Genomic DNA, 10735 nt, shown 5'->3' with positions numbered 1-10735 from the left:
CCAGGACCCTGGGATCGTGACCTGAGTTGAAGGCAGACAACAGACTGAGCCACCCAGGCGCCCCACGGTTATTCTTAAAAAAAAAAATAATAATAATAATACCTGCCCTTGGTGAGAAGTTCAGTACAAAATGGTTCAAAAGGGCACACAGGGGATGCCCAGGTTGCTCAGCCGTTAAGTGTCTGCCTTCAGCTCAGGTCATGATCCCAGGGTCCTGGGATCGAGCCCCGCATTGGGCTCCCTGCTTGGGGGGAAGCCTGCTTCTCCCTCTCACACTCCCCTTGCTTGTGTTCCCTCTCTCGCTGTCTCTCTCTGTCAAATAAAAAAATAAAATCTTAAAAAAAAAAAAGGACACACAGTGCAAAGTGTTCATCCATGCCTCCTGGTCTCCCTGTTCCCCTCCTCCACTGGTCACTTGTTTTTTCATGTGTCCTTCTAGATCTGGTTTCTCCATCTCAGCACTAATGAGATTTGAGGTCAAATGATGCTTTGTTGTGTGGGGCTGTCCTGGGCACTGCAGGATATCCTGCAACATCCCTGGCCTCTGCCCATTAGATGTCAAGAATGGCCACAGACACTGACAAATGTCCCCAAGGGCCCTCGTTGAGAACCACTGTCCTAGAGGTGTCCTTTGCATAACCACACACCTATTTATTTATGAAGCTGTGTCTTTTTCTTATGGTGCTTGGAACATAGTAGATGCTCAATTATTATTTGTTGAAAAAGTGGGTAACTGAGAACAAAGCAATTTAAGTAAGCAGTCAAATCCTATCTGAAATGCCCCAGGGATATAGGTTACATGTACCCTGACACAAATCCAGGATATGAAGTCATTTTTTCCTGGTTCGTTCTTACCGCCTTTGCTGTAAGGAGCACCGACCGTCTCATTATGCTTCCAAACTATCTCATTGCTTATGGCTGGGATGAGGGGGATGAGGCCCAGTGCCTCAGAGTCCATTCTCAGAAGCAGCTGGGCTGCCTGCAACAATTCAGATTATCTGTGTTCTGTGCATGTGAAGGTCTCCTTCCCCTCCCCTGACTGGCAGGCTGGGGGAGGCATCAGGGATGTGTCTCCTCTACCCAAGGGACCCCTCCCACCCCATCAGTCCTGCTCTGCCAACATCTGGCTTTCGTGATGAGCTATGGCCTTGGTTCCAGAAAGAGTGCCCTTTCTAAGAAGGTGGGGGCGTTAGTCCAGCTTGGGCAATCAGCCCAAAGTCCATTTTGTGTAATTCTGGGCCGCCTGCCCAGTTTCTTCCTGGAGTGCAGCTGGGCCTGGGATGGTCTCTGGATTTTCCATGTTTCCTGGAGTGGAGTGGGTGGGGATCTGGGAGCTGGGCAGGTGTCCTGTGTCCACCAGCACCAAGACACTCCTCCCGGGGCCTGCTTGCTTATTGCTGACTCCTGGGCTTGGGCAGGGTGGATATGGGGGGACAAAGCCGGCCTTCTCAGGGAATGCACAGCAGGCGTGATGGGGCAGGGCCTTCCGAATCTTCCCAGAGAACAAGGCAGACCATGGCCAAGAGTCTCAGTGAAATGTGCAGCCTGGCAGCTCAGCTGAGGCTGGACTGGGGGGTCGCTTTCTGCAGTGGCTTTAGGATAACTGGATGTATGACACCGTGGCTCGGGGCTTTAAAGACACATGTCCCGAGAGAGGAACCCACAGAGGCTACATGGCCTGTCCAGTGGTGAGCTCCCACCATGAGGACGAGGCCACCCGAACTCGTTTCTGCCAGACTCTACTGGTGAAGGAGGTCACAAAGGCCCACCAGGTTCAGGGTGATGGGACACAGACCCCACCTCTTGATGAGAGAGCTCAAAGCCACATTGTAGCTGAGCGTATATGGTGGGAGGTACTGCTGTGGCTGTTTTGGGAAAATGCCGTCTGCCACAGGGCTGCGTTGAGTTCCACTCCTGAAGAAAAGGTGAGGGCGGGATGTTCCACGTCCCACCCAGAGGCCCTTAGAGCTGCCTTCGTTCCCACTGAGTCTTCCCTTTGAAGCTTCTCTCAACACCTAGGACAAGCCCAAGGTCGGGGGCAGGTTCAAAGGTCCCAGATGTGTTCTCTTCCCAAGTCGCTTCCTTCCTCAGCTCATCTTGGGCCTGTCCGCTGTCCCACTGATGGGAGGGTTGGGGCGAAGCGGGGAAGGGAACATTCAGCGTGAGTTCACTGAGTCTGAGCTTTAAGGCAACTTTTGTCCATCTTAGAACTTCCTCCGTCCACTCTGTGTCCATCCCCTTCTTTCCTCCTCCTCCCTTCCTCACCCTCAAATGTGCTCTCAGAATTACCCCCATGTTCCTTCTCGAAGGACTGATCAATCCTCTTCAGGCTCTCGTTGACCGGGAAACTCCGCCCCTCTGAGATGCTCTCACGTGGTCATCACCAAAGCCTGTCAGTTCTCGTCTTGTTTGTTCAGCTTTGCTGTAGCATTGAACATGACCTGCCTTCCTTCTTGGAACTCTTCCTGGAGCACCCCCACATCTTCTCCTACCTCTCAGCCTGGCTCCTTCTCCCTCTGCATCCTTGGTTCCCTCTCTCTCTCCCTATTAGTTCATCTACCTCTTATTAGCGCCAATGACGAGATCCCATTCTCTTGTCTCCTCCTTACCTCACGAACTCTGAATCTTACATTTCCAACTTCCCACCAGATATCCCTACATGGCTGAGCGACGACCAGCTGGGATCTACTAGCCCGAAGTTAAATTCAGTGTCTCCTACCCGTGTTGAGCTACCCATTCCCACGTCACTGAGGGCCACCACCCAGTCTGTTGCAGCAGAAACCTCAGAACACCATTGACGCATCCTTCTTCTGCTACCACATTTGCATTGTAGGAAGGTTGGCAAGTCTATTACCAGAATATCTCTTGAGCACATTCATTTGTTTGTTCATTCACTCTTTCAGCTAGCAGATATTTACGAGCACATACTATACCCCGGGCACTGTTCTAGTGTCTGCGGATACAGCAGTAAGCCAAAGACACTCTTGCATCTACAAGGGAGAGAAAGACAATAAACAGGCCAGTAGGCAAACACAAAGTAGGACAAATGGTGGGAAGGGCTGCAAGGCAGTAAGGCTGGGCCAGGGGTTGGGAGGGAAGGGAAGGGGGTTATCTTACGTTAGGTAGACAGGGACAGCCTTACCAATCAGGTGACAAGCGAGGTGAAACCACAAGGAAATGAGGGTCAGCCAGATGGGTATCGGGTCTTTCTTCTCCATGCCATGGCCACAGCTCCTCATTCTCTGCCCCTGAAGCAGGGCAATCACCTTCCAAAAGGACAATGGTCTCTTCGCCTCTGCTGTTATCCTTCCTTCTTCACCCCTGCCAGGGGCTTCTTGGGTTTCAGGGAATAAAGTTCTTACTGCTAACTCCAGTCTACAAGGACCTTTGCCATTGGGCTCTTACCCTCTTTCCAGCTAAGTCTTAATGTGGGAGGCCGAATTCTAAGAAGGCCCCATGATCTCCAGTCTTTTTTGTTACCCCCTGTATAATCATCTCCCCTTAAGTGCCTTAGAACCTGTGACTTGCTGCTAGCCAATAGGATAGGCTATGGCAAGGGTGAAGGGCTGCCACTCCCTCAATTAGGTTAGGTTAGAGAAGAGTCTATCCTAGCTGACTTTATTGAGAGAAATTCTCCTGCTGGCCTTGAAAAAGCCAATAACTGGGCTGTGAGCTGCCTATGGAGAGGGCCGCGAGGTGAGGAGCTGGGGCAGCCTCCGGAAACTGTAGGTGGCCTCAAGGAGCTGGGGGCTGCCTCCAGCCTCCGGCCAAGAGGAAGCTGGGGCTCTCGGTCCTGGACTTGCCAGGAAATGAATTCTGCCCACCGCCTGCATGAACTGGAAAGCACATTTTTCCCCTCATTAAGCTTCAGATGGGATCACAGCCCCAGCTGACATGTTTTGCAGCAAGTGAGCAAAGACCCTGGCCGAGCTGTCCTCACTCCTGACCCACGGACACTGTAAAATCATTAATGTGTGCTGTTTTCAGCCTCCGAGTGTGTGGTAGCTTGTTACGTGGCCACAGAAAACCCATACACTCACCCTGCTTCGCCTGTACCCGCCCTCAGGCCGACCCGGCTTTCAAACACGTTTTCCTTTGCCTGCCCTGCTAAGAACATGAATTCTGTACACGAATCTCTCACCCTACATTTTCTCTCTGGTAATCTTGTTTGTCCTTCAAAACTCCATTCCACTGTACCCCATTCTCCTCCACACTCTTGTTACCCCCTGGCCCTCCTCCCCACTCTCCAAGCCCAAGGCCCCCAGCTCTTACCTCTCTCGATGCACATGGGGTTGGCTGCTGTGTGTCTGCAAGTCAGCACCCTCTCTTATCTTTCCAGCTCAGGGTCCAGCTCAGTGCCTGGCTTCCAGTCAACGAAGGGCTCCTCGCTTGGAGATGTGTGCTGGGGGTAGTGGTCCTGGATTGGGCTCACGCTATCCATAAATCCCTGAAAACTGCTGGGAGAATGCTGCTTCTGAGCAATTTTTCTGGGTCCATAGCTTCTACCAGATTCTCAAAGAGGCTTGAGGTCCTGGAAAGATTAAGACGGATTAAAGCCTGGTGTCAATACATAGTTCTTGAGTTTAAGCCCCTGGGTTAGTGCCTGCTAAGGAGATTTTCATTTTAAGCCTTGCCGCTAATTGTGGCTTTGCTGGAGGAATTTGAAGCTTCCTGGGCATTTTGCAGGAGAGCTGCTGTTTTGACATGTATAAAAGCACAGTCAGGTAGGCAGCCCCAGGCTCCCACCAGGGATGAAGGTCCAGGCTGGGGAAAGAGGAGAAAGTGGGGGTGGAGCAGGGGTGCAGGGAAGCCCACATGTTCAAGAAGAAGAAACATAAGGGAGAGTCTTGGAGACAAAGCGGGTGCCAGGGCCCAGGGGGCCGGTGGATTCTGTGTTGAAGGAGGGACTGTGTTTCTCCTTCTAATTGTGCCAGGTGCCAGGATACCGAGTCCCCACTGCCGGCTCCCCTGGGCTCTCGAGGGCTGCCTTTGGCCGTGCCAGTGTATTTTTAGCCCTCCAGTAAGTGGAACAAAGCACTCTGAGAGGCAGTGTTGCGCTCTTGGCTCTTGGCTCCAGGCAACGCTCAGCAGCTTTCTGAGAAAGCACAGGACTCCCTCTCCAGCTGCAGTGGGATATGGGTCCAGCTCCCTCCAAGTCTCTTTCCCTCTAGGGCCTGGGAGAGGGACGTCCTCGCCAGATGGAGGGGGGCCAGGGCTGTGTGGTTGGGCGGTTTAGGGGAGAGTAAGCAAGCTGGCGTTTCACTAGGAGGGACAGGGCGCAGTGCCCGATGCTTGCCTCCTCTGGCTGCTCACTCCGAGGGAGATAATTTGTCCTGGGACCAGCAGGGTTAGGTGGGCAAAGCAAGGGGCTCTAGCCTAGGGGCTGGGAGGATGGGTGAATAGCTGACCCCAGCCAGAAATGCCTGCTGTGGAAGGCGAAGTCTGCAGTGAGGGGAAGTGTGGGGGAGAGCATCGGGAAGCCACTTCCTGATGACCCAGGGGATGAACTGTCAAGGTCAACCTTGAGCATCGATCTGCCAAATATTTGCTTGGATCACTGACTTGCAGACCTCCTGCACTCACCCCCTCCGTGGTAGTACTGGGGACTTGCTGCAACCAGACTGCCTTACCCCTTGACCGTGGAGGACGTGGCACTGTTTCCCAGAGAAGCCTTTGCAGACAGGTGCGGCTGGTCTAGTCTTCTCATGGGGGTCACAGGCTGCAGGTGAACGTGGACAGGCAGGAGGCTGGGGCCAAGCGTCCCCCATGGACCCTTTGCTTGAAATGGCCAGATGGAAGTGGTCAAGGTTCAGCAAAGCTGCCCACGTAGAGCCAAATTCCATGAGGTCAGGACCCTAGGGCCTTCTCCCCACTGCAGTCATCCCACCCACCCACGCCTGGAAAATAGGGCTGCCTCGCTTCTCGGACAAGACAAAGAGAAGCTGGGGGGGTGCGGGGGCTTGGCTGACACCTGGAAAGAACCAGTCTCTCTATCCCTCTGTCTCTGCATCTCTTTTTTTTTTTTTTTTAAAGATTTTATTTATTTATTTGACAGAGATAGAGACAGCCAGCGAGAGAGGGAACACAAGCAGGGGGAGTGGGAGAGGAAGAAGCAGGCTCATAGCGGAGGAGCCTGATGTGGGGCCCGATCCCACAACGCCGGGACCACGCCCTGGGCGTGAAGGCAGACGCTTAACCGCTGCGCCACCCAGGCGCCCCTGTCTCTGCATCTCTTTCTTACTCATACCTTCTCTCCCCTGAGTGCCTGCCCTGGGTCAGCCACCGTGCTAAGTTCTGCACAGGGCCACCCCCTGAGTCCCCACGCATTGCTTTCTCTCCATTTTACCAAGTTGGAAACCAGGAGTCAGAAAGATTAAGCAACTTATCCGAGGTCACCCAGCAAGGGCTGAGGCTGGATGTGAAATCCAGGGCCGTTAAATGACCCCCAACTTCCAAGAAGGGGAGAGATAGGGGGAAGGTCCTGCCCCTGCTCTCTGAGATTCTAGAACTAGTCTCTGGACTGAAGGGCAGAGTAGGAAGCACAGCCTGCCCCTGGGCCCCCTCCTTCCCAAGACTGCTGTGGGGAGAAAATCAGACTTCTGACTTGCTTGAGTCACTACCATTTGGGGTTTTCTGTCACTGGAACCCATACGGACCCTAAACAGTACACTTGTGGCCTCAGCCCTGCTCTCTGGCCATGGCACCTTTTATTCACGCCTCAGGGCCCAGCTGAAAGGCCACCTCCTCCAGGATGCCGTACCTAATGTCCACCTTCCCAGGGACTCTGAGACCCTTCCCCTGCAAACCTCTCAGTTCGCCTTCCTGGGCTGCCTCATCACGTGCTGACTAGTGTGTTATGCTCCTTCGCGGTGCACCCACCTGCCTTACTCATGAGACTGGAAGCGAATGTGTTTGTTTTGGCTTAAGGGCAGTGGTGGACCGGCACACCAGCTCTCTGGGAGAAAAAGCCCTCTGCGCTGTGGTGCTTACCCATTCCCAGGCTGTCGGAGTACTCCCACCACGGCCAGTGTCAAGCTATGATGGTTTCACAACAGGCTCACAACACTTCTCACAATTTAGCGGTCCGTCGTCATGCACCAGGATTCAGGGGCTCCAGCTCACCACAGCTGGCGGGGCAGCCCACTGCTGAGGCCTCAGGCTTGCGCGTAGTCACCAGGCTCGGGCCACAGAATCCTTGCTTGGATGGACTATTCTATTCAAAATAGATCTAGTTTCTTCCTGAGCGCCCACTTTGTTCCTAGAATTTAGAATGGGCATCTGGGGAAGATCATTTGTGAATACAGTAACCGCCCTCCTTTCCTCCCTATATTCTGGCCCTTTTGCAATGTGACCTTGCAGGTTCTCCCATCAAGAGCGGGGGGGGGGGGGGGGGGGGGAGGAGGGCCGTTTCCCAATCCTTAAGTCAGGCCTAGCCTTGTGACTAATGACTTAGCCATTGAAATATGACGTGAAATGACTTTGACCATTCTAAGCCTGCACCTCAAGAGGCCTTGAGTACCCCTGCTCTTGTCTTGGGAACCCACCGGCCAGCAAGCAGAGAGCCCAGGCTGCAGAGACAGGGCGTCTCGCTGAGCCGTCCTCGGGCAGCAAGGCTCAGCAAACCCAGCAGCTGGCTAAAGGTGCTGGGGCGAGCCCAGCTGGGACCAGAACAGTCACTCAGCCGAGTGCAGCCTAGATGGCTGACCTGCGGACTTAGAAGCCGGATACCAAGTGGTTGTTCTAAACCACTAAGCTTTGAGGGGCTTTGTTACCCAGCAAAAGCTAACCGATGGAACACCATGTTTGCGTTCAGACGTAGCTTAGCTCTCTGCTGGATTGTCCGTCTCTGACTGAGGTAGAATTAGCCTTCTGACCCTGCAACTCACCAGCCATGAGCCAGAACTCCAGTGGTCAGCACCCCTGACCCTCACGGCACATGAATTGTGGCAGAGTATTAATCCTCCCTTCAAACACAGCCTAGAGGAGCCTGGGGGATGGAGACCCACAGCTCCCTGATGCGAGAGCTGGACGAGAAGGCTGGTGTCCGAGGCTGCAGACCCGAGCTGAGATGAGTGAGCCCTTCTCCCCTCTGACTTGGCTTATCCCATGCAGCCCCAGGGCTGGGGGCTGTCCTTTTTCTCTTGAGCAGTGAAGACTTAACCTCCTTTCCTGGGAACTGTCTCACCAGGACTGAGGAAACTCACAAATTCGTCTTTTCTGGCTATAGAATATAAACATATTCTCACCATAGAGATTAAATATATTTTGAGGGTCTGGGAAAAGAAGGTTCTAATATATTTGGGGTGGGGAGGAGGGAGAAAGCTAGGTTTTAAAACTTAATTTATTTTTTAAACTTAAAACTTTCAGTTCAAGAGTAAAATCTGGCTTCGAACCTATGAAGGAGCGTATGAAAAACCAGATCTCACCCATTCCGCCCTCTAGGTTTAAGCCGTCGAAACTCGGTAGTAGCAAAGAGGCTTTCTGGAAGAGAGAGGAAGCAGGCCCCGAAACAGATTTGCAGGTGTCTGTGGTGGTGCTGTGTGGTTTTCCTCGCGCCAGCTGTGTGACCTTGTGCAAGTCACCCAGCCCTTCTGGGCCTGCGTGTGACCAGGGAGACTGAAGAGCTCCATAGTTCCTTTATGATGTGCTCTTTTCATTGGCTTCAAGGGAAAAGCCAGGGAGAGCCGGAGAGACTTCCGACAGTTGACTGTTTGCTCTCCCACTGGGGGAACGTACTGGCCCCGTTCTGTTAGCACTCAGCGTACTCACCGGGCTCACATGGATGCATCGATGACCACACTCTCTCCCAGTTTGTATTTGGCTCAGGATGCTGCCAGAACATACATGTCCAATGTCATCCCCCTTCCCCAGCCACCTCAGCTCGGGGATCAGGAGCTTTGAACCTGACTGGGCAGGTGGGGAAACGTCAGTAGTATGTAGAGGGTTATTAGCAGTTACTCCATTGGGTGATACGAGGTCTCTCATTGACAAGCTGTGTGACCCTGGGTAGGTTACTCCACCTCTCTGATCTTCCATTTCTTCCTCGATATTTTATATGATGTCATGTGAAATTTTTCCAATGTTGAATCACTTTCAAAATCAAATAACTACTCAACGAAAACATGTAGTAATGATGCGTGCTTTACTACGTAGAGCGTACCCAGGAGTTGTTTTTCTTTTTTCCCTTTTTAAAAAGATTTTATTCATTTATTTATTTGACAGAGAGAGAGAGCACAAGCAGGGGGAGCCACGGGTAGAGGAAGAGGGAGAAGGAGGTTCCCTGCGGAGCAGAGAGCCCAATGTGGGGCTTGATCCCAAGACCTTGAGATCATGACCTGAGCTGAAGGCAGACGCTTAACCGAATGAGTCACCCAGATGCCCCAGAATTTCATTGTTTTTCTATCTATTTAATAAAAGACTACGTTGACCTGAAGGTCTCATTTGTCTTCAAGCAGCCACACTGCATACTCAGACCTCCTAGGATGTTCTCGTTTTTCAGTTTCAGGACTTTGACTTTGTTCGGTTATTTGTGGCTACCTGGGACACATCTTTTTTTCTATGATTTTTTTCTGGGTACTTATCTTAGAGGGTTGTTAAAGGGATGAAATGAAATACTGCACTTAAAGCATGAAGCTTAGTGCCTAGACTAACAGATGCTTCACCAACAGCGCCTGCTACTACTGTTACTTACTTCCCGGTAAAGCTGGCCAGCCACTCCTGCTAATAAGGAGTCAGAGCCTCAGCTCTGGTGGCAGGGCCCCTCACGGAATGCTGTGCAGGGAACGTCAAGTGTTGGGAGCACAGACATCCCAACTCTCCAGGCCACACCAGTCCAGGTGACCTGTGGTGCCCACCTAAGGTCATTCTCCCACTCTCCCTCCTGATGGGGACCTGGGTGACAGAGCCTGCTCCCTCCCTGCTCACTGCCTCCATTGCTGCTGTATGGATCAGAAGAGACTCAAAGATGTCAGCTGAGGCGATCTTCTGCCCTTGGGTAGGTGTAAGAGGCCTTTTCATCCTATCATAAAATGAAGGCAGTGGAGCCTGTCGTTTTCCTACAGGCCGTCCTATCCATCCCTCATCCTTTCCTGCTCTGCTCTGTGTTGCAGGCGCCTGACCCTGTGGACTACATTTCCCAGGCTCCACTGCACTCTGGCTTCCTGTGGATCCAGCCAATGGAAGGCCCTGGTGAGAGATCAGTGTTGGGAGGAAGGGAGAAGCCTTGGAAAGGCTCTCTTCTGTCCTGTCGGCTTCGGGTGGTGTCTCCACTAATGGCTGTATTTCCTCTGCATTCCTAGCTCCTACTGGGCATGGTTCCAGCTCCTGCTGGTGCCCGTTCCAGCCCCTGATAATCCCCTCCCTACCTCTGTCCCTCCAAACCTCAGGAAGTAGCAGTTTCTTGCTGTTTCTAATCTCTGGGTTATTTTACCCTTCCCTGTTTAGGTTTTCTGCTCTTCTGTCACTTTTGTAACTCTTTCTTATATTAATTCACTTTTAAACCCCTTGGCCTGGGCTCTGTTTTCCTAATGAGACCGTGACTGCTGCAGTTACCACAGTAAACATCTTACAGACATTCCAGCCCCTGGGCCTGTGGATGCTCCCGGAGTAGAAGGCGGTACGTGGGATCATCCCGCTGGACGTGTCCTCTTGGCCTCACCAAGTCCTCACGCCGTGGGGAGGAATATTGTGCCGGAGAGCCAGCGTGGCTATCTGCAAGAGCCCACTCTGAACTCCT

General features: G+C 52.6%; 1 long non-coding RNA gene across 1 annotated transcript; it reads right to left on the bottom strand.

Moving 5' to 3' along the window:
• Positions 1-274: 274 nt before the first annotated feature.
• LOC148108072 (uncharacterized) lies at positions 275-7263 on the bottom strand. The gene is made up of 4 exons (XR_015721198.1): positions 6991-7263; positions 4273-4531; positions 3143-3334; positions 275-2990 (listed from the first exon to the last, which is right to left on the bottom strand). It is a non-coding gene; the product is annotated as an uncharacterized LOC148108072 (long non-coding RNA).
• Between the last annotated feature and the right edge of the window lie 3472 nt (positions 7264-10735).

Source organism: Ursus americanus, chromosome 22, assembly GCF_024610735.1.
Source record: "Ursus americanus isolate L20-20 chromosome 22, mUrsAme1.1.p, whole genome shotgun sequence".
Lineage (NCBI taxonomy): Eukaryota > Metazoa > Chordata > Mammalia > Carnivora > Ursidae > Ursus > Ursus americanus.
Note: the sequence above shows the minus strand (reverse complement) of the source record. Positions and strands in the feature narration are given on the sequence as shown.